Source organism: Geotrypetes seraphini, chromosome 3, assembly GCF_902459505.1.
Source record: "Geotrypetes seraphini chromosome 3, aGeoSer1.1, whole genome shotgun sequence".
In the NCBI taxonomy this organism is placed as follows: domain Eukaryota; kingdom Metazoa; phylum Chordata; class Amphibia; order Gymnophiona; family Dermophiidae; genus Geotrypetes; species Geotrypetes seraphini.
The window spans coordinates 338,154,145-338,176,342 of record NC_047086.1 but is presented as its reverse complement, the minus strand read 5'-3'; the positions used below and the strand labels follow the sequence as shown (position 1 = coordinate 338,176,342).

Below are 22,198 nucleotides of genomic sequence, written 5' to 3'. Positions count from 1 at the left end.
CGCACCATAGGGCAGGACCACCAAATATGCCTAAAAGAACCTACCTGACCACAACCCCTCCAACAGAGATCAGAAAGAGTGACCCCAAAAGAGACTAATTTTACAGGTGTCAGATACCAACGATAATATAATTTATACCCATTTTCCAAAAGTAGAGAAGTGAGAGGCAAAGAGAAAAGACTTCGATAGCATAAACCCCACTCCTTATCATCCAAAACTCTTCCAATTTCCCTCTCCCAAAGAGGACGATAACTATCCTCCGGATCCTCCCTCAATAAAAGAGCCCGATATAAATAAGAAATCCCTCCCCTCCCAATCCCTTTCTGCAGAGCCACTTCCAATTTTGTGTCCCCCAAGAGCAAGTCCCAATAAGCCTGTTTATATAGAAAGGTGCTTAATTGCGCGTACGGTAACACATCAGTGTGACTCAGCCCATACTCATCCTGAAGTTGTGCAAAAGGAAGCAAAGCTCCATCCTGCCAAATTTGACCCACAGTACGCAATCCAGCTCGAACCCACCTATGCCGAATAGGGTCCACACCCCCTGGAACAAAACCCTCCAGTAGACTTATGGGAGACAAGGAAAAATGTCTACGCTCCGGAAACATCTTCCGTCTTAACTGATACCAAGTATTTAAAATTACTCTCAAAAAAGGATTGTCTAATTTCAAATGTGCCCTTAAGATGGAAATTGGAGCCCACGGAAGCCTCCACAGCGATATATCAGGCAAACAAGCCTGTTCCAAATACATCCAAAGACGGTCCTCATAGCCAATCCATGCAGCCACTGCTTGTAATAAAGCCGCTTGATAGTAAAGGCGGAAATTAGGGACTCCCATCCCTCCCTGCTGTTTACGTTGATATAAAAGGGCTCTCCGTACCCGTGGAGGTTTACGTTTCCAAATGTAAGCAAACACTTTACGATTCAATAAGCGAAAATACCCCATCGGTATCTCAATTGGTAAAGCCATAAATAAAAATAAAAGCTTCGGAAGTAACATCATCTTAACAGCTGCTATACGACCCATCCACCCAATAGTCATACCTTCCCATTTATCCAAATCTTGAAAGAGTCGTTGCTGCAATGGAGGGAAATTAACCGCAAATAACGAATCCGGGCTAGCTGTCAATTGCACTCCCAAATATTTAAGGGATTTCTTTGCCCAGCGAAAAGCATATTGATCCTGAAGCAACTGAACCTGAACAGATGAGAGATTAATATTAAGAATTTCAGACTTATCCATATTTACCCGAAAGCCAGAAACCCGCCCATAATCATCCAAAGCCTGAATCAAGTACGGTAAGGAATCCATAGGATTCCGCAAAAACAAAAGAACATCATCCGCAAACAGCAAAATCTTATAGGACTGGTTATCCACTACCAACCCCTGAATATGTCCATGCTGCCTTATCAAACATGCAAAAGGTTCCATTGCCAAAGCAAACAACAAGGGTGATAATGGGCAACCCTGCCTTGTTCCACGACCCAATTCTATAGGGTCCGTAAAGAACCCGTTGATCTTAAAGCTAGCCAATGGAGCCCTATATAACAATCGAAGCCAAAAGAGAAACTTTTCATCAAACCCAAACTTACACAGAACACCAAACAAAAAACCCCAAGCCACCCGATCAAAAGCTTTCTCAGCGTCCAAAGAAAGCAATATCGCTGGAACATTAGAACGAGTTGCATACCAAATCAAGTGGAGGGAAGATTTAATATTATCAAACGCTTGGCGGTTACAAATAAAACCTGCCTGTTCTACCTTTATCAAAGTCGGTATCACACGCTGTAATCGCTGCGCCAAAATTTTTGTAAAGATTTTATAATCAGAATTCAATAATGATATAGGCCGATAAGAACCACAATCCTCACTATCCTTATTTGGTTTTAATAACAATGTCACGGCCGCCAAACGCCAAGAAGCCGGTAGAATAGATTCCTCTTCAAAAGCATTAAAGACCCGAACCAGAACTGGGGCAACAATTCCCTGAAACCTCTTATAAAAAACATTTGTAAAACCATCCAATCCCGGTGAAGAGCCCACCGGCAACGCCTCAATCGCCTCCCGAACTTCATCAAGGGTGATAGGTAAGGAAAGCTGACAGGCCTCTCCACCACTCAGAGAGGGCAGCTGCACCTTATCCAGAAATCCCTCAATCTCCCCTACCGACACATCAGCAGCCTGGCCATAGAGAGAGGCATAATAATCCCTAAACTCATGACCAATATCCATAGAGCCTGTAACCCTACGACCTTCACCAGTTCTTATAGCGGGTATAAAATTACGATAAACCCTTTTTTTTAGTTTATGGGCCAAAATGCGGCTTGATTTATTGCCAAATTCAAAAAAGGTTTGTTGGACCGCTTGCAAAGCACTCCGTATCTCCTCTAATTCCAACGCCCTAAGTTGAATTCGCAATGCCTGCAACCTCTCTCGGTCCTGAGACGTTAATTCCACGCGTTTCTCCCTCCTCTCCAATACCTGAATCTCCTCTCGGAGCAAGCCTTCCACACCCTCCTTCACTCTACGCTCTCGAACAGTCAAACCTATCACCTGACCCCTAATTACTGCTTTAAAAGCTTCCCACAGCAACCCCGGTGAAATCCCATCCAGATCATTAAACTCTAAATATTCCATCATAGCCTTGCCCAGCCATTCAACATTCACAGGATTTAGCAAAAGCCCAGCAGGAAAACGCCAAGGCGGACGTGAGCGCCGTTCTCCACTCCGCTCCAAAATTAAAAGCACTGGCGAGTGATCCGATATTGTACTTGATTCTATAGAACATTGCCTCAAACGCGACACTAAGCCCTCTTCACCCAGCCACAAATCTATCCTAGAGGCCGTATTATGTACTGAAGAAAAATAAGTATAATCCCTCACCGTGGGATTCGCTTTCCGCCAGAAATCACATAAATCCCAGTGACACAAAAGAGATCGTAAACTCTTCCTCTCCATCTTTCCATAACGCACACCTGAGGCAGAATTATCAACCAAAGGATCCAAAGTGAGATTAAAGTCCCCCCCCATCACTAACGTTCCTTCCACACAAGTCTGAATTCGAGCCTCTAGCCTACTAAAAAAACGACTTTGATGTTCATTGGGAGCGTAGACATTGACCAATGTATACCAGTCTCCATCCATTTGAGCTACCAATATTAGATAACGACCTTCCCCATCCCGAATGACCCGCTTGCACACTGTGTGAACCGTACTCGCAATCAAGATCCCCACCCCCTTACTTTTCTTATCAGCCTTATTAGAAGCTAAATAAATCCCTGAAAAAAGAGGATTATGCAATAAATGTTCATGACGTGAACGGAGATGCGTCTCTTGCAAAAAAAGAACCTGAGGTCTCAGTCTTCGTGCCTCCCTAAATAAGTGCCGCCGCTTATACGCTGTATTTAGGCCTCGCACATTCAACGTGAGAAGTCTAAACTCTAAATCAGACATCAAATCGTATTAACCTCCATAGCTGCATATAATGCCAAAGAACTCCACCTCCACTAGCCCCAAAGGTCTCCCCACTCCACAGTTGCCACCAAAAAACAAAACAACTACCAGCAATCCCTTCCCACCCCAAACCCATCCCCTTCTCCTCCCATCCCTCCACCCCCCCCAACTCCATACCCAGGCCTATCCCCAACTGAAAGACCTAGGTCCAAGGAAGAAGAAAGAACTCCCGCAAACCCCACTCATATAAAACCCAAAATTCCCAACATTCCCGGGCAATCACATCCAAATCCCTCCTAAAACACCCCTTTCCTCAAAAGCATAACAATCCAGCAACAACACAGTCACCAATCAAATCCCAAAAGGAGGTTCCCCAAATAAAATCACTCCCCATCCCCGCCAACCCAACACTCCTAAAAAAGCCCCCATATAACCCTCCAACCACACCCTTTCCCAACAGCCCAACCAACCAAACCGAACATAAATACTCTCCCCAGGCACCCCTCGTATTTTAGATAAACAGAGCCCCTGAAAGAAACCAAATCCCACACACATCACAAAGTTATAATATCAGGGTCCAGCAACCGAACCGGCCGCTGCCCCCGGCGAATTCCTAGTAAGACGACCCCCCGTCCGGGCAACCCTTTGCCAACGGGGTCGCTGGGGACGTTCACCCAACACAGGAGCCTGTCCCAGCCGACTACTGGATGATGGTATCTCCCCAGTGAATTGAACCGAAGGGAAAATTTGAGCTGCATCCTCCAATGAGCGCACTGTGCGTAATCTTCCTTCTAAATAGAACAATAACGCAAAAGGATATTGCCAACGATATTTAATAGATCGCTCCTTCAGATAGCGAAGTACTGGACGCAACTCCGCTCGACGTCTCAATGTCACAGCAGCCAAATCTTGATATATCTCAATGTCGAAAGAGTCCAACTTCAAATTAGGCTGTGCCCGAGCAGCACGCATAACCGCCTCTTTAGTTTTAAAGTCCACAAAGCAAGCTATTATATCACGGGGTTTGTTCCCCCTTGGTGCCATCAATGCTCTATGTGCACGTTCCAAATGAATATCATCAGGAGCCATGACCACCGTATCCGTTGACAATAGCATGCTAGCCACCTGCTGCACCACTCTCTCACTATTAACATACTCCGCCAGCTCAGGCACACCTCGAATCCGCAAGTTAGAGCGCCGTCCACGATTCTCCAAGTCCTCCAGCTTATCAAGCACAAAGGTTTGGTGAGCCTGTAAATCCTTCATTTTAATATCCACGTCCAGCAAATGCTCTTGATGTTGTTCTAATCCCTCCTCCGTCTCAGCCACCCTGTGTCCCAGCTCTGCAATCTCACCTCTCAGGTCTGTTGCCAGGGTCGATAATTCAGTACGAACAGATTTAATATCAGTGTGAATGTCCTGAAGCATTAGCTTTAATTCTGCCAAAGTCTCTACTGCCGAGGGCCTCCCCTCCTCTCCAGCCGCAACAGAGATTACCTCCATAGGCCCCGCTGCACTTCCCGTCTCCGCAGCCGCCATTTTAAGCCTGCCCCCGTCATGCGGGAGAAAAGAGTAATCCTGCAGAGTTTTTTTCGGCTGTCCCGCCATCCAGCTCAGCAATGTAACACTCGTTGCTCACCGACTCCAAAATTCCCCCTTCGGGTGTAAAACACGCCGCGAAAATGCCGGGAAAATGCCAAATTATCGCCGGGGCTTGCGGAGCACCAACACTAGCCGACCATTCGTGTCGGTGACGTCACTTCCTCCCCCTGTTATTTTTTAGTGTATCAAATTTTCTGCTTCTTCCACAGAAAAGCAGTAGACTCAGGGCTAGCCCAAGAATATACGACACTTTGGAAACATTCAGCTGTCTGCCTGCCCCCTCCCCCCAATAGTCCAGCAGTTCCCTCTTCCCCCCAGGTGACCCAACATCTCTCAATTTCACTCAACCTCCCTCCATCATTTCCCCTTCCTTCCATTACCTGTTTAGCGCTTTATTATCTTCTGCCTCAAATTACGTGTGTAAGGACTTATACTAGTGGTTTATAATTATCAATTATATGTGCAATTGCCAATACAGAATTCGTACTTAGCCTTATCCCGATGTCTTGTACAGAATTACTCCCGTAGTGGATGACAATTGACAAACAGGGGCCTTAAATGTTCACTGCCCATTGGTGAACACATAACACCATTTAAATATCGACCCAACTCTGGTTTTAGACAGCAAATATATGAAAGGACATTGAAAGCATAGCATTTGTTTAAAGATGGGCTAGCAAAATAATGCATGGTCTACACCAATAGGCTTTTGAGACACAAAATAGTCTTTGGAGTAAAGAAAGGAAAGGAGAAACTTGTCAAACAAACAAATCCAAAAAAAAAACCTAAAACCTTTCAAATATCTAGTAAGCTCTCATATTTTGTGTATGAAGGGAAAATAACAGTAGGTCATAATATGAAATTGCAGAGAGGGAGGCTTTGAAGAATTAAGAATGTACTTGTTTACTGAGAAAGTGATGGACGCTCAAAGTAGCCTGCCTACAAAGGTGTTAACAATCAAGCCATGACTAAAGGGGGGGGGGGGATATGGCACAGTGGTTAAAGCTACAGTCTCAGCACCCTGAGTTGTGTTGAAACCCATGCAGCTCCTTGTGACCCTGGGCAAGACACTTAATCCTCTACTGCCCCAGGTACATTAGATAGATTGTGAGCCTACTAGGACATACAGAGAAAAATGCTTGAGTATCTGAATAAAATCATGTAAACCATTCTGGGTTCTCTTGGGAGAATGGTATAGAAAATTGAATGGATGAAATTCAAGTATGTATGCAAGAATAAGACATTTGATATACAAATGCATATATCTATTTACCTAGAATGGGATACAACTACCGTAGGAGTAAGGAGGCATAACAGGTATCCCTTCCTGTGCGCTGAATACTGGTGTGAACAAACATATGGATAAAGGCGAGCCAGTTGATGTAGTGAATCTAGATTTCCAGAAAACTTTTGATAAAGTTCCTTACGAGAGGCTCCTGGAAAAATTAAAGAGTCATGGGATAGGAGGGCATGCTCAATTGTGGATTAAGAATCGGTTAACGGACAGAAAACAAAGGGTAGGGTTAAATGATCATTTTTCTCAATGGAGGAGGGTAGATAGTGGTATGCTATTTAACTTATTTATAAATGATTTGGAAATTGGAACTATGAATGATGTGATTAAATCTGCAGATTACACTAAATTGTTCACAGTTGTTAACACAGTTGTTAACACAGTTGCTACAAAACAATATTTGGTTTATCCCCAAGCTACATCACCCCTCACTTCACCCTTAACCACAACTATAAGAACTCCCGAAAAATTAAACTCTTCGCCTTCCCCTCCCTAAAACTATGCCACTCAAAAAAATTTCTTGACAAAACCTACGCCTTCCAAGCCACCAAACTAAACCCTTGGCTAGCCCAAATGGTCCTCCAGGCCTACAACTACCTCGACTTTAGAAAATCACTCAAAACTCACCTATTCCGAGACCAAGACCCTTAATGCCCCCTTTCTACCCTCCTCCTCCCCCCTTCCTGATCTACTCCCCTCCCCCTTCTCCCTCCTCTCCCCCCTCTTCGCTCCTTGCTGTTCGCAACTCTATGATCAATTCAATATGCAACCACTTGTAACTACTCTTGCCTTGCTGTTTGCAACTCTATGATCAATTTGATATGTAACCACTTGTAATCTCTGTTTAACTAATGTGAACCGCCTAGAACTCTTCGGGGTATGGCGGTATACAAAAATAAAGTTATTATTATTATATGGACTGTGTAAAACTGCAGGAAGACAATGAGAAGACTGGGTGTCCAAATGGCAGATGAAATTTAATGTGGACAAATGCAAAGTGATGAATATTGGGAAGAATAATCCAATCATAGTTACCGGATGCTAGGGTCTACTTTGGGGGTTAGCGTGCAAGAAAAAGGCTCTTGGTGTCATTGTAGACAATACGATGAAACCTTCTGCCCAATGTGCAGCGGCGGCCAAAAAAGCAAAAAAGATGCTAGGAATTATTACATTACATTAGAGATTTCTATTCCATCATTACCTTGCGGTTCAAGGCGGATTACAAAAGATTTATGAATGAGGGTTACAATGGAAGAACATTTCTCATTTCTAGAGTTGTGAAGAGTAGATCTTTTGCCATTTCTAGAGCTGTAAAGAGTAAGGTCATTTGTCAGTTCTCAAGTGGTAAAAAGTGGTGAAGAGAAGGTAGATATTTATGAATGGAGGGTAACAAAGGAAGATCATTTGTCATTTCTCAGGTTGTACAGAGAAGGTCAGGTAGTTTCAGTATGGCGGGAGGAGGGAGGGAGGAATGAATGATGGAGTAAGTGAAGTTAGGACTGTTTCAGGAATTTCTTGAAGAGTATAGTTTTTATTTCTTTTCTGAATATCTTGTAGTCTGGGGTGGTTATCAGAAGGTTGGAGATCTGGTTATCTAGTTTTGCGGCTTGAGTGGCTAGGAGGCCATCGTATAATTTTGTCCGTTTTACTTCTTTGACCGGGGGTGGTATGAATGGGGAATGCGTTTTTCTATGTCTGGTTGAGGATGCTTGGATGATGCGGTTGTTCAGGTAGGATGGGCTGTCTCCATTTAGGGTTTTAAATAACATGCAGTAGAATTTAAATAGTATTCTTTCTTGGATTGGTAGCCAGTGTAAGTTGATGTAAGCTTCTGTGATATGGTCATGTTTCCTCAATGAGTAGATGAGTCTCAGAGCTGTATTTTGGATTGTTTGTAGTTGCTTGGTCATAGTAGCAGGGCATGGGAGGTAGCGGAAGTTGCAGTAATCCAGCAGTCCTAGGATTAGGGATTGCACTATAAGCTGGAACTGTGTTCTTTCAAAGAATTTCCGGACTTGTCTCAGGTTTCTTATGACTGCGAAGGATTTCTGTATTATTTTATTTATTTCCGGTTGCATGGTACAGCATCTGTCTATTGTTATTCCTAGTAGTTTTATGGTGGTTTGTATGGGATAGTTGATTGAGTTGAATTCTATATTGGTTATGATTGGGACTTTGTCATTTTCAAGGAAGATGAATTTAGTTTTGGCTGGGTTGAGTTTCAGTTTGTGATCTTTCATCCAAGTCATGACTGATTCTAGTGTTTGATGTAGTATATTTGTCATGGTGGTCTTTGGCTGATCAAATGGTATGAGAATGGTAATGTCATCCGCATAACTATAGGTGGTTATTGCTAGATTATCCAGATATGTTCCGAGAGAGGCAGTGTATAGGTTGAAGAGAGAGTAGGGGATAGAGGGGATCCCTGTGGTATGCCGCAAGTGTTTGACCAAGGTTCAGATTTTTCTTTGTCCGATTTTACTCTGTATGTTCTGGATTTTAGGAAGCCTTCAAACCAAGAGTATACTTTATCTGAGATACCTATTGCATCCAAGATTTGCAGGAGGATGTTATGGTCTACTAGGTCAAATGCTGCGGTCAGGTCCAGTTGTATGAGAAGCATTTTTTTCCCTGTGCTAAGGTGTTGTCTGGCTGTGTCAATAAGAGAGCCAAGTAATGTCTCTGTGCTGAAGTTGGTTCTGAAGCCAGATTGCATGGGGTGGAGTAAGTTATGGTCATCTAGATCAGTGGTTCCCAACCCTGTCCTGGAGGACCACCAGGCCAGTCAGGTTTTCAGGATAGCCCTAATGAATATGCATGGAGCAGATTTGCATGCCTGGCACCTCCATTATATGTTGATCTCTCTCATGCATATTCATTAGGGCTATCCTGAAAACTCTGCGATCCTCCAAGACAGGGTTGGGAACCACTGATCTAGATAGTTGGTGAGGAGTTTGGCTACTAGGCCTTCTGTAAGTTTGACGTATAGCAGTATTGAGGCAATGAGTCTGTAGTTGGATGGTTGGTTTGTTGGTCCTATTGGGCCTTTTTGGATTGGGGTGATGATTTCGCTGAGGTCAGTAGGGAAAATGTCGTCTGTGAGCATGGTTTGTATCTATTGCAGAAGTTGAGTACGGAATTTTACACTGGAGGTAATAAGGAGATATGATGGTCAGTGGTTGAGGTCACAGGAGGCGTGGCTGTATTTTTTGTAGAATTTATTGAGTTCGGACCATTCTATGTTGGGGAATTGAGACCATGCTCTGTCTGCTCCAGTTGACTCTTTTCCTGTGTGGTGAATTGTGAGTTCGTTTAGGTGGGATGGGGTAAAATTGAGGGTGGCTCTGGCGTTTGTAATTTTATTCTTGAAGTGATCTGCTAAGAGGGTGGCTGAGGGGGTGGGGTATTGTTAGTGGTCATGTAGGGTTTGGCGTCTGTTAGATCTTTTAATATTTGGAATAGTTTTTTGGTATCTTGGGTTTCTGTGCCTATAACATTGGTGTAGTGAGTTTTCTTTTTATCTTTTAGTAGAAGTTTATATTGTTTGTTAATTTTTTTTCCAAGCAGTTTTTGTTTGATCTAGGTTTGTTTTTCTCCATTTTCTTTCTAGTCGTCAGCATTGTCTTTTAAGTTGGAGCAGTTCATTGTCAAACCATTGGTCTGATCTTCTGCTGGTTCTAGTTTTGGTTTGTAGTGGGGCTAGTTCATCAAGGATGTTGGTGGTCATGTTATTCCAGTGAGAGATGAAGTCTTTGGGGTCGCAGTTCTGGATTGTTTCATCTATTTTTGTCCAGAATACGGATGGCTCGATGTGTTTGCGTGAGGTGTATGTTATTTTTTTGGATTTAGGTGTGGTTATGTTCATGGTCCAGTTGATGTTGAAGGTGTATGTGTAGTGGTCTGATCAGAGGGATGGGGACCAGGTTGGGTGTTTGAATTACTGGGGTGGGTGGTTGATGGGTCATGAAGGCTGCGATGTCGAGTTGATGTCCTTTATCATGAGTGGTTTGTGGGTTTAGGATTTGGAAGATAAGGCATTGAGAAATGATAGACAGTTTTTTGCTGATTTGGATGTTTGGTCTTCTAGGTGTAGGTTTAGGCTCCTAGGATAAGGTTGTATTCAGCTGTTAAAGAGTTTTAGTAAATTAAGTTTTCAAATTCAGGTCTTACTGTGGTCCAGTTCCCTGGTGTTATATAGCAGAGCATGCAGTTTAGTGAGTTTTTTAGTGTGGTGCTTGTAGGATAACAGGCAAGGAAGTCCATTTGTGTGGTGGATGTTTTTTTTCTAGTATATTTAGGGTGTCCTTGATTAGTATTGCTAGTCCTCCTCCTCTTTTTTTTTTCTCTGCAGATCACTTATTTTGTACCCCTGAGGACATACCTCTTGTTATTCTAGGATCTGTGTCTGAGGTTAACCAGGTTTCTGTGAGGAAAAGGCAGTCTAGGTTTTTGGTTTTTATCCAATTTTTTATATGCTCTGTTTTAGGTCCTAAGGCTCTGATGTTTACATAGGCACATGATAGGGTAGTGATATCTGTTTGATGATTGTGAGTCATTTCAGGGTAGAGGTCAAGGTTTGGTCTTGGGAAGTGTTGGTCTTCCTCTCCAGGCTAGGGTGATGGGATGTTGAGTGCTGGTTTGGTGGCTTGAGCTTCTTGTTATAAGGGTTCTCCTGTTGTGGTGTTGGATATTGATTGCAATGGAGCTTGTGGGGGTGGTGGATAAGTTATTTGCTACAACTTTCCAACTGGTAATGAGGATGATTATCAGTAGGGTGGCTTGAGTGTGAGTTTGTTGGGTTAGCTTCATTTTGGTGTCAGGGGGTAGAGGTCTGGACTGGTTCAGAGTGTCATTTGTCCTGCTGGTTTCAGTGTGGGAGATAGATCCTGCTGTTGGCCTTTTCTGGTATGTGTTGGGGCAGCTCCCGGTATCAATGGAGCTGCCCTGAAGAGAGGAGCCGAAGAAACTGCGAGCCGCAGGGGGCTTCGGGAGGCGGAGCTGGTCTCCCACACGGCCCGAAGTCTCTTCCCTGCAGCGGGAGGGCTGGTATGTGTTGGGGCAGCTCCCGGTATCAATGGAGCTTCCCTGAAGAGAGGAGCTGAAGAAACTGTTATTAAAAAAGGGATGGTTAGGGGGGGCGCTAGTGAGCTCCACTGGAGATGGCTGCCTAGAATCACAGCTCCAGCGCAAAATCGAACTAATCCTCAAAATCAACATTATCGTTTGGGTGTTTTGCTTTCTCATTCATCAATTCTCGCTGCTAAGTAGCATGGCTACCTCAAAAGCTGGAAAAAAGAGGAGTATCGAACCGGCTTCTCCGTCAAAAGCTGCAGCCAAACTTGATGAGGAAACAGCGTTCTCACTACTAACGGAGTTTCGTGCCCTTCGCACGCTGCTGGGTGACATGAAAAGCGATCTGGATGAGATCAAATCTGAGTTCCACACGTTTAAAGCAGAGCTCACTGACCTTAATCGCCGCATGGACACAGTGGAATCACAATCGGCCATGCTTATTGAAAATATCAAATTGCTGCAGCGGCAGACCAAGCGTATCACGCTGCTGGAGGCCGAACTGGCTGATGGTAACAACCGCACACGGTGGAATAATTTCCGGATACTCGGCCTACCAGAATCACGAGAGGGCCGCGACCTCGTAAAATTTCTTGCGACTACGCTACCGAAGCTTTTGGATCTTGAATTTAGCCACGCTTTTGAAATAGAGCGTACACATAGAATTCCTTCTCGCCAGCCTACTAACCCGACAAAATACCCAAGACCGGTTATTGTAAAGCTGCTTCGCTACCCGCAGGTGTTGTCCATTATGCAGCAGGCTCGTCTCAAGTCTCCAATCAAACTGGACAGCCATACCCTGCTATTTGTGCCAGACCTCTGCAAACAAACCGCTAAGGCCCGCAAGCAACTGCTTGAATACCGGCCCAGACTCAATCACATGGGAGCATGTTTTGGCATGCTGTACCCTGCGAAGCTTCGGGTTACCTATAACAACAGCACTAAGGACTTCACATCCCCTCTTGATCTTGCAGATTACATTGAGTCTCTTTCACCTAGTGAAATTGATAAAACTTGAGTATGCCTTAGCTGTGTTTCTGTGCTACTTCATATTTGTCACATATACCCATATTACCAGCCAACTGTTTAAATGCTTTATTTAGCTTGTTGATGTTTCTTCTCCTGCCATGCGCTGTGAGCTGTTGATTCTGTGCTCTCCATGGGCTCTCTGACTCTTGATCAACTTCTTTGTTACTGTTTTGGTTACTTGTTCTTACTAATGCATCTACTGTTTTCTAGTCCTTGTATTGCTGAACATCATCTCTGCTTTTGCAAGTATTATTATCATTTCTAATACTGCATACTGTGCTCATATTAACTACTTTCTTTTACAGAATTATGCTGATATTTTACCGCTCACTGTTCTTAACTGCATATTTGATACTTTTCCATATTCTAATCCTATATGCCTCTTAGATGTTTGACATTAAATGTCAAAGGTTTAAATAATCCTGTTAAGACTTCCGGTTTGGACTTAAACAAAATGGTCGTGTGAGCTGCTTGCTCCCACCCTTTTTTGAGATAATCGTTCAGAATTTGCCTGTTCCTCTTACTTTCTTTCGTTTTTTTTTTTGCACTTGAAGCCTTATTAGTAGCTTTTATATCTACTAGTACAACATGGCCAGCAAAAAATCTAAAACCGACATGCTTCCAGCCAGTAAACGCCTCAAGTCGGCTCCCCCCTCTCCTGAGAAGCCTGGCTCTGCTGCAGACCTCGTGGAGGAGATTGACCCGATCCTCAAAGAACTGCAAACAATAAAATCTTTGATGAAAACACACATGGAAATTTCGCAGGATATGAGAGGGGAATTAGAATTAATACACACGCAGATGGCTGCATCTCAACAACGTTTTGACTCACTTTCTGATCGTGTCACGGCTATGGAAGCAGATCTCCCGACAATGAGGGCTAACTCAGCGGCCATCTCTAAATTAACTGCTGATCTTGAGGATATGGCTAACCGCAGACGTAGGTCTAATTTGCGGATCCTTGGAATGCCAGAAGGGGCCGAGGGCAATGATACACTTACCTTCCTGACATCTTGACTTCCGAAGTTCCTGGACATCAAATTCTCCCCGATATTGGAGCTCGAACGCGCTCATCGCTCCCCTTCCACTCTGCAACCTGGTAACAAGCGCCCACGCCCGCTGGTTGTCAAGGTACTCCGTTTCCAGCATGCCTTACAAATTTTAAACGCTGCGAAGGGGAAGGCGTCCATGCTACACCAGGGACGCAAAATTATAATCGTTCCCGATCTGGCTCCAGCCACTGCGGCGAAAAGAAAGTCCTTCCTTTCCATGCGACAGGACCTAAAAGATCTCGGTGCACAATACGGACTCTTCTACCCTGCTCGTTTCCGAGTAACCTATCGCAACAAAACAGACAACTACAGTGATCCGGAGGTCCTTCGAGCGTGGCTCCACCAGACGAAAATGGGGTAACTGCTTTCTGACTACCATGCCTGCGGATTCCTACACTGGACTTGGCGCTGCACCCTTTCTGTGATCTATCACTACGTGCTCACCGGCTCCCTGCCTTGATCTCTTCACTGAACTACCTTCAAGTGTAATGGATGATGTTTCTCTCTTTAACTTGCCGGCGCTTAGATTTCGCCTCCTGACTATCTCAACAAATGCTCCCTTCGCTGGATATAGCGGCACAACTCTCCTGCTGTTTCCCGCCGTATGCTGCCTGGTTCCCAACATTGAACTCTCCACCACGCTGCCTGCAACTTCAGGGACTTTTTACCCCCTCCTACCCTGACCTGTTGTTATTGCTCTCAATTTACTTGCTTATACTCAAAATTTCCTTTTTCCTGCTTCTCTCTTATTTTTGTATGTCGCACCGCCCTACTTTAACTTTCCCTTTCTCTCATGTGCTTGCTCCTCGTCATTTTGTGTTCTGTCGTTTCTATTTCCTCCGATGTCTCCATACCTCACTTGCACTGCTGGACTTTATTTTCTACAACCAAAGTGCTCTACCCCTTCTCATTTTAGTTTTGTAATACCCCCTTTCCCTCCACAACCTTGCTTATACTGCTCCTGCATTTTGTACTTGACTGAGTCTGGTTGGTTTTTTTTTTTTTTTTTTTCTCTCCGCCATTTTTACACGTGCTCTCTCTCTCAACGATCTACCTTACTCTACTGTATGTCTTTTTCCCTTCTCATTCTCTATCTCTTCATAATCGCTGAACCTTTGATTAATGGCTGTTATATCGGCATGTCTCTGTTTTTTCTGCTCTATGTATATTTTCCTGTTTGATGTTTAATGCTCCTTCTTTCTATATGAGGCCCCCCACCACGTGCTATATTTCTGCCTAATGCTTCCTAATTTCTTTCTTTTCTGTCATTTTGTACCTCGGATGATATGAAATACATGCCATGAATTTCTACTGTCTTATCTTTCACACATTAATTCACTGCTAATAATACGTTTTTATAAATTTCTACTTCTTTTCTCTCTCACCTCCATCATTTCATCACCTTCCTTTACTTAAATTAATCTATGAATTACTGCTAAATTGCTACATATCTTTCACTGTTAACTCTTATTACCCATTACTATTTGTGTTATTTCCTTAATGAATTTTGAATCATTTCTAGCTTTGCTTTTCTGGTAACAATCCTTCCTATGTACAGTTCTATCTTATTAATTGACGGATGAATGCATGCTTTCTTATTAGTTTATTTTTCTATTCCCCTTGCTACTGAACTGTTTGTAACCCCCTTTTATTTATTGCAGCACATGAATTACTGCTAAATGGTTTAACATTTCTTATTATCTAAATTTTATTATCCTTTTTATTTGTGCTATCCCCCTGATGAACTTCAAATCATTTCTAACTCATTTTTTTATGGTATTTATCCCTTTTGTGTACTATTCTACCTTATTAACTGATAGATGAACTCCCATTTTCTTACTAGCTTATTATTGTTGTAGTATCATATCTTTGATTGCCTTATTTTTATTACCCTTTATACCTTGCGTTATCCTCCTGGTACATTTTCAATCGTCTCTAGCCTGGCTTTTATGATAATTCTCCTTCTTATGTACTGTTTTACCTCATTAACTGACGGTTGAACTTATGTTTTCTTACCAGTTTGCTTTTCTATTTCTCTAGCTGATAAACTATTAATAACCCTCGTTTATTTATCTTAGCCTATAAATTATTGCTAGACTGTTTTATATCCTTTATTAACCAATAATTTATTATCCAATATGACTTTCGATATCCCCCTGATGAATTTTTTTTTATTAATTTCCATGATAGGTGTCATTCCTATGTGCAATTTTATCTCCATCAGCTGATGAACTCTTAATAACTTTTTTTTTTATTAATCTCAAACTATGAAGTCTTGCTAAATTGCTTTATATCTTTTATTGCCTGACTTATTACCCCTTATAATTTCTGGTATCCCAATAATGAATTTTAAATCCTTGATAGTTCAGCTTTTGTGATATTTATCCTTTCTATTTTCCCCCTGATAAATAATTCATCACTGTCTCTATTCCCATGATTATTTTAATATGTTTTACTTAATAATGAACTTATGTCACGTGTAATGAATTGTCTTACGACATGCACTCTATCTCTCTCTCTCTCCCAAGCATATAACATTTTATTTGTACTGGCTGTGCTTCTCTCTCCTCATGCTATCAATTTTTCTTCTATTATTCTGTTACTGTCTGGATATATCCACGCTCTCCTCTTGATAATACTTGAACTTTTTTCTGTTCCATTTCGACTTTTATTGTCTTAGGTAAGCTCAGGGTAGCTGGTTCTATATCCAGGAGACTGTCTCCCTCAGATATCCTATTGATTTAGACTCGTCTCCTGGATGTCCTCTATATTAACCATAAACAGCTTTATGCTGATTTCGCTCCTTGACCCAGTGTAGATGCTAATGAAAATTTTTTCCCTTTTTCTTATTAGTATGGCACATTTTCACTGTTTTGTTGCCTGATTTCTTAGGTTGTCTAATCCATACGGCCGCACGTTCTCCTGGTTTCATGTTCGCCCTTCCAATATTATTCCTTCTAATTCTCTGAATAGTGTATACAGTTGGCATTTACCATTGATGGTATTTGAACAGAACATGTTTTTTGGTTTTTTTTCCTCTTTCCATTTATCATTGCTTTTCATACCTTATTTTATTTCAGTTACCTTATGCATTCTTCTCATGTTCTATGCATTGTATTTTGTGAAATATGCAACCTATGTTGGTACCCTTTGGCTTCTGCCCACATACGCCCACACTATATACCACATTATTAACAGTATTGGGCACTTTATCCCCTTAACATTTACCATTGTTGGTAACTGATGAGATCATATACCTCCTGAATTTGGGTGGTCCTTGTGTCTCCCGCTCCACTTGTTTGTCAAACTGGTGCTATCTCCCCTCTCTTCCCTGTCCTGGAGAGGACTTCTTATCCTTTCTCATATTTGTGAACCTTCCTTCTTCTTTATTCTTATCTCACTAATGTACGGGGTGGACGTCCCCTGTCATGACCTTCTTCACTGCGACTTTTTCTTCTACCTATATGTCTTCTCTTAAATTGGTATCGTGGAACGTCAACGGTGTCAACCAACCACTTAAATGTAAGAAAATTATAGACTATCTTAAAATGAAAGATTATAATATTCTCTTACTGCAGGAGACTCACCTAAATCCCATAGACTGTTCCAAGCTTCGTATTCCCGGATATGCTACACATGTATTCTCCCCTGCTTCTCATAAAAAAAGAGGAGTGTCCATCCTTGTAAAGACTTCGTTACAAGCTCGTGTCTTACATCAATTGTCGGATCCTGATGGCAGGTGGATTGCAATTTCAGTTCAGATCGGTGACTTTTCTATTTCCATCGTCAATATCTATGCTCCAAATATTGATTTACCATCCTTCATGGACTCCTTGAGGGACACCCTGCTGGATGTAGCTGACTATCCTTTAATAATTGGAGTGGACTTTAATCTTCCATTAGATATAAATCTAGATAGACACTCTCACTCGCAGTTTCGTCCCTCCAAAATGTGATCTGAACTCCACAATGTTATTCAAGACTTTGGCCTTTGCTATCCATGGAGATTACTTCATCCGGATGAACGATCTTTCATGTTCTACTCTGCTCCTCATTGCTCTTATTCTAGGCTAGACTTCTTCCTCATCTCCAAGTCTCTTCTCCCTATGATCCGAGCAGCTCTTATTCATCCTATTATTCTTTCGGACCACGCTCCCATCGGGTTACACGTGGAATTACAACACACACGTCCTAATCGAAATTGGAGGCTCAATACTTCTACTCTCTTGGACCCTGCTTTCCAAGATAAAATCCGAAGCTTCATTGCGGACTTCTTTTCTATTAATACTTCTTCCATTGATTCTTACACCTCCGTCTGGGAAGCTTTTAAGGCGACCCTTCGAGGCGAAGTAATTAGTTTCTCTGCTTGGAAACGTAAGTCAGATCGTTCTGCCATGGAATCCCTGGAGAAGGATATATCCCTATTGGAACAACAGCAGATCCTGAGTAATCTTACCCACATATCTCCGGATTTAGTCCAGAAAAAGGTTGAATATAATATCCTATCTCGGCTCAAAGCTCAACAAGACTTCTTAATCTCCAAAACCGGTACATACATGTCTGCCAACAAAGCGGGGCGCTCTATGGCTCGCTACCTGGCTAATCACAAACAAAGATCTAGAGTGGCTGCATTAATAAAAGAAGATGGTACTTCTGTTACAGATGTCGACTCTATTTCTCAGCTCTTCGCCACTTTTTATAGTGCTTTATACTCCTCGTCCACCAGTTCCTCCTCCATTCCTAGTTCGATCTTCTTCCAAGATATCTCCCATCCTTCTTTGGACCATGTCCAGGCTTCCTGCCTCGGTTTTCCTATTGCTGAAGCCGAGATTCTTGAGGCCATAAAATCCCTTTCCTCACATAAGTCACCAGGGCCCGATGGACTCCCGTTGGAATTTTACAAAACCTTCTCTACTGATCTCGTCCCTTTGCTGAAACATCTTTTCGATTATCTTTTCTCCAATCCTGATGATCAGGGTGGTTTTACGGAAGCACACATCATTGTTTTACCTAAAGCAGGGAGGGATGAAACACGCGTAGCCAACTATCGCCCCATTTCTTTACTCAACACTGATTGTAAGATCCTCGCTAAAGTCCTAGCCTCCCGATTGGATAAGATCCTGGGCAGCCTAATCCATCCTGATCAAGTAGGTTTTATGAAAGCTCGTTTCATTGGTGACAACGCACGCACTTTCCACTCTGCTTTGGATATTGCTCATTCCTCAGCTGAACCGATGATAGCTATTTCACTGGATGCCGAAAAGGCCTTTGATATGGTGGAATGGAACCACTTATTTGCGGCCCTCCAATGGTTTGGATGTGGCCCAGAATTTGTTCAATGGGTTAGACTATTATACAATAAGCCTTGTTCTAGACTACGGATCAATGATTCTTTATCCACCCCCATCTCTCTCCACAGGGGCACTCGACAGGGTTGCCCCTTGTCTCCCCTTTTATTTAATTTAGCTCTTGAACCATTACTCTTGGCAATCCGTCAACATCCGCATTTGCTTGGCATCCCTGTGGGCTCCTCACAACTCAGAACCTTAGCTTATGCTGACGACTTATTGGTGTTTCTTTCAAAACCAGCCACCTCCATTCCTGTTCTCCTCCAATTAGTATCTGACTTTTCGCGTTGTTCCGGCTATCGCATAAACTGGGATAAATCCGAGGTTATGACTCTACTTCGCTGGCTGATTGTGGTCCCATCTCATTTCGATGGGCCAGTTCTTCCTTAAAATACCTTGGTATCCTTTTTCATCAGGATACTGATACCATGATGTCTATCAATTTAGCTGCCTTAACATCCAAGATTGATGAATTGGTGAAAAGGTGGTCCCCTCTTTCCTTGCTTTGGTGGAGGCGTCTTGAGGCTATTAAGATGACTATTACACTGATTGTCAATTATTACCTCTCCATGCTCCCTAGATTAGCCCCTAAGGAGTTTTATAAAAGTGTTGAAGTGAAGCTTTCAGCTTACCTTTGGTGTAAGAAAACCCCTCGTATCTCCCTGAAAATTCTTAAATCCTCCAAAGAAAATGGGGGCATGGGCTTTCCGGACTTTTTTCTCCATCACATTGCCTCGTTTCTACGCTATAGTTCTTATTGGTCCCTGGATTCTAGTATATCTGATGAAATAGCTGCCTGGTTTCGAGTTGAACAACATCTTGTCCGCCCGATCCCATTATCTACCTTATCTTTCCTTTCTACCCCTGCATTACCTTGTAAATCTACCACCATTTATGCCACCCTTCAAGCGATTCAGCATTTTGATCATATTTCAGGATCCGATAGACGCAACACTGTCATCTCTCCTCTATGGTGTAACCCTTCCTTTTGCATCGATAGCCGCCCTATCTACTGGAGGTCCTGGATAGATAAAGGGATATTGACCTTAAATCAAGTCATGGACAATGGTAAACTCCTTTCCTTTGCTCAGCTCATGGACAAGTTTGATCTGCCTGCAACGGAATGTTTCCATTGGATTCAACTATCTCACTGTCTGCTTAAATGCTCACCATCCATTTTCACATATAGTCATATCTCTCCCCTCATGACACTCTCACGGTTAGCTCTTGAACTAGGTCACGTCACGTCCCTCTTCTATAAAGATCTTCGCTCACATTTATACCCCAGATCTAAGAGATCTACGGACGTCTGGATGCCCTACTCCACTTGGCAGGGATCTGAGCAGGATTGGGATCATTATTTCAGTAAAATAATTCGGCCAACAGCATCTGCCAGCTTATCTCAATCGCTTTATTTTCTTGCATACAAAGTATTTTGGACGCCTAATAAGATGTATATGGCCGGTCTCAGAGATTCCAACTTGTGCTGGCATTGTACCTCGGAGTTAGGGGATCTTCATCATATGATATATGCATGTCCTATCTTCCAGGACTTCTGGACACAAATATGGTGCCTCATTCAACGTATTCTCCCTATTTCCTCGGGGTTCTCTTTCAATATCTTGCTTTACAGAGCTTTAGCGGTGTCTGATCCTCTTTCCACCAGTCAACAATCTCTTCTTAATATTTTAATAGCTTTAACAATTCAAATGATTCTTCACAATTGGAAAGCCGCTGACTTGCTTAATGTTGTTTTCTGGTGGAACACTGTTCTTATGATTCATTCCTACGAATTAAAAGCTGCCGAATTTACAAATCGACTACACCTCGTTTCCAAGATATGGGAACCCATTCAACATTACTCTTTTTAACCGTTGTCTTTCACCCAGTCTTTCGTGATCTCGACTGTATCCACTCCTGTCTCTTCCTTTTCTTTCCACTTCTCCAGATTGGCATGGGATGTCCGTCCCGTATCTTTCATCCATCATTCTCTACTCATTTCTTCTATTACCAGTCTCTTTCTCTCAACGTCTATTTGTTCACTATCTTTCTCTTCCCTTCTTCTCTGCTCTTCCCCCTTCGCCCTTTCTCCTCTCCAGGTTATACAATGGGGTTTTCTCTTTGGAACCTCCAGGTTCTCCCTGTATTCCTTTTGGTTGTGAAATATTGCTAATACCATGTTACTTGCTTTCTGTATCCTGTATTCTCTGGATTTCTGGATGGTTCTATTGAACCTCTCTGTTCACTTGTTCATTGTTCTTTTTGTTCTTTATACAACTCTGTTTTTTGTTACTGAAAATCAATAAATATATTTGAAATCATTAAATAATCCTGTTAAAAAAAAAAAAATTATCAGTTATATATCCAAATTTAATGCGGACATACTCCTATTACAAGAAACGCATTTAGATGCCAATAAAAACACACTTAACCTTATCATGGGCTCACCCTGCTATTTTTTCCCCTGCTGTACTCAGGAAAAATGGTGTTTTATTATTCATCTATAAAAGACCTGACCTCAAGATCATTTCACATACCTCTGATACTCAAGGAAGATGGTCCCAGGTTCTGTTAGATGTTAATGGACATAAATTTATGCTACTGAATGTCTATGGGCCTAAATTAGATGACCCGCAATTTTTCATGGACCTGGCCGACATTCTGAACAAATACAGAGACTATCACTATATACTAGGAGGTGACTTTAATGTAATTCAACACTATGTTCATGACAGAAAATCTACCACTCCATATAAAAAATCTAAAAATTGGCATATGTTACAAGATGTTATTGCTCAATTTCATCTAGTGGATCCATGGAGGATTACCCACCCAGATAATTCGGAATTCACTTTCTATTCCAGTCCACACAATTCATACTCCCGCATAGATTACTTTTTGATCAGTCAATCTCTTGTACAATACATTCATACCTCTGATATAATGGAGATCAGTGTCTCTAACCATGCTTTGGTGCTTTTGGATTTTACCTCCCTTCTTGAACCCGCTAAGAAATCTCAATGGCGCTTCAATAATACTCTGACGCAAGATGAAGATTTTAAAACATATATTTCAAAACATATAGAAGAATATTTTACTTTCAACTCCCCGGCAGCATCCAAATGGCCTGTGGTATGGGATACCTTTAAGGCCTTTATACGGGGTTCAATCATCTCACACACAGCCTATAAGAAAAAATCATTGCTGGCGAAGCTGGAGCGATTGGAAGCTGATATTAAAACATTGGAATCCTTGCACTGTGCTTCGCCTATTAATATGAATATTTTAACTCAGCTACGGACTCAAAGATATTCTTATAATCTGGTTCTCAGTACTAATGCTGCTAAA

The 22,198-nt window shown here is 42.3% G+C and overlaps 1 protein-coding gene across 1 annotated transcript in view; it reads right to left on the bottom strand.

The window, feature by feature from the left end:
• LOC117358165 overlaps positions 1–22,198 on the bottom strand; it is a 90,466-nt gene that overhangs the window by 42,589 nt on the left and 25,679 nt on the right. The window lies entirely within an intron of this gene.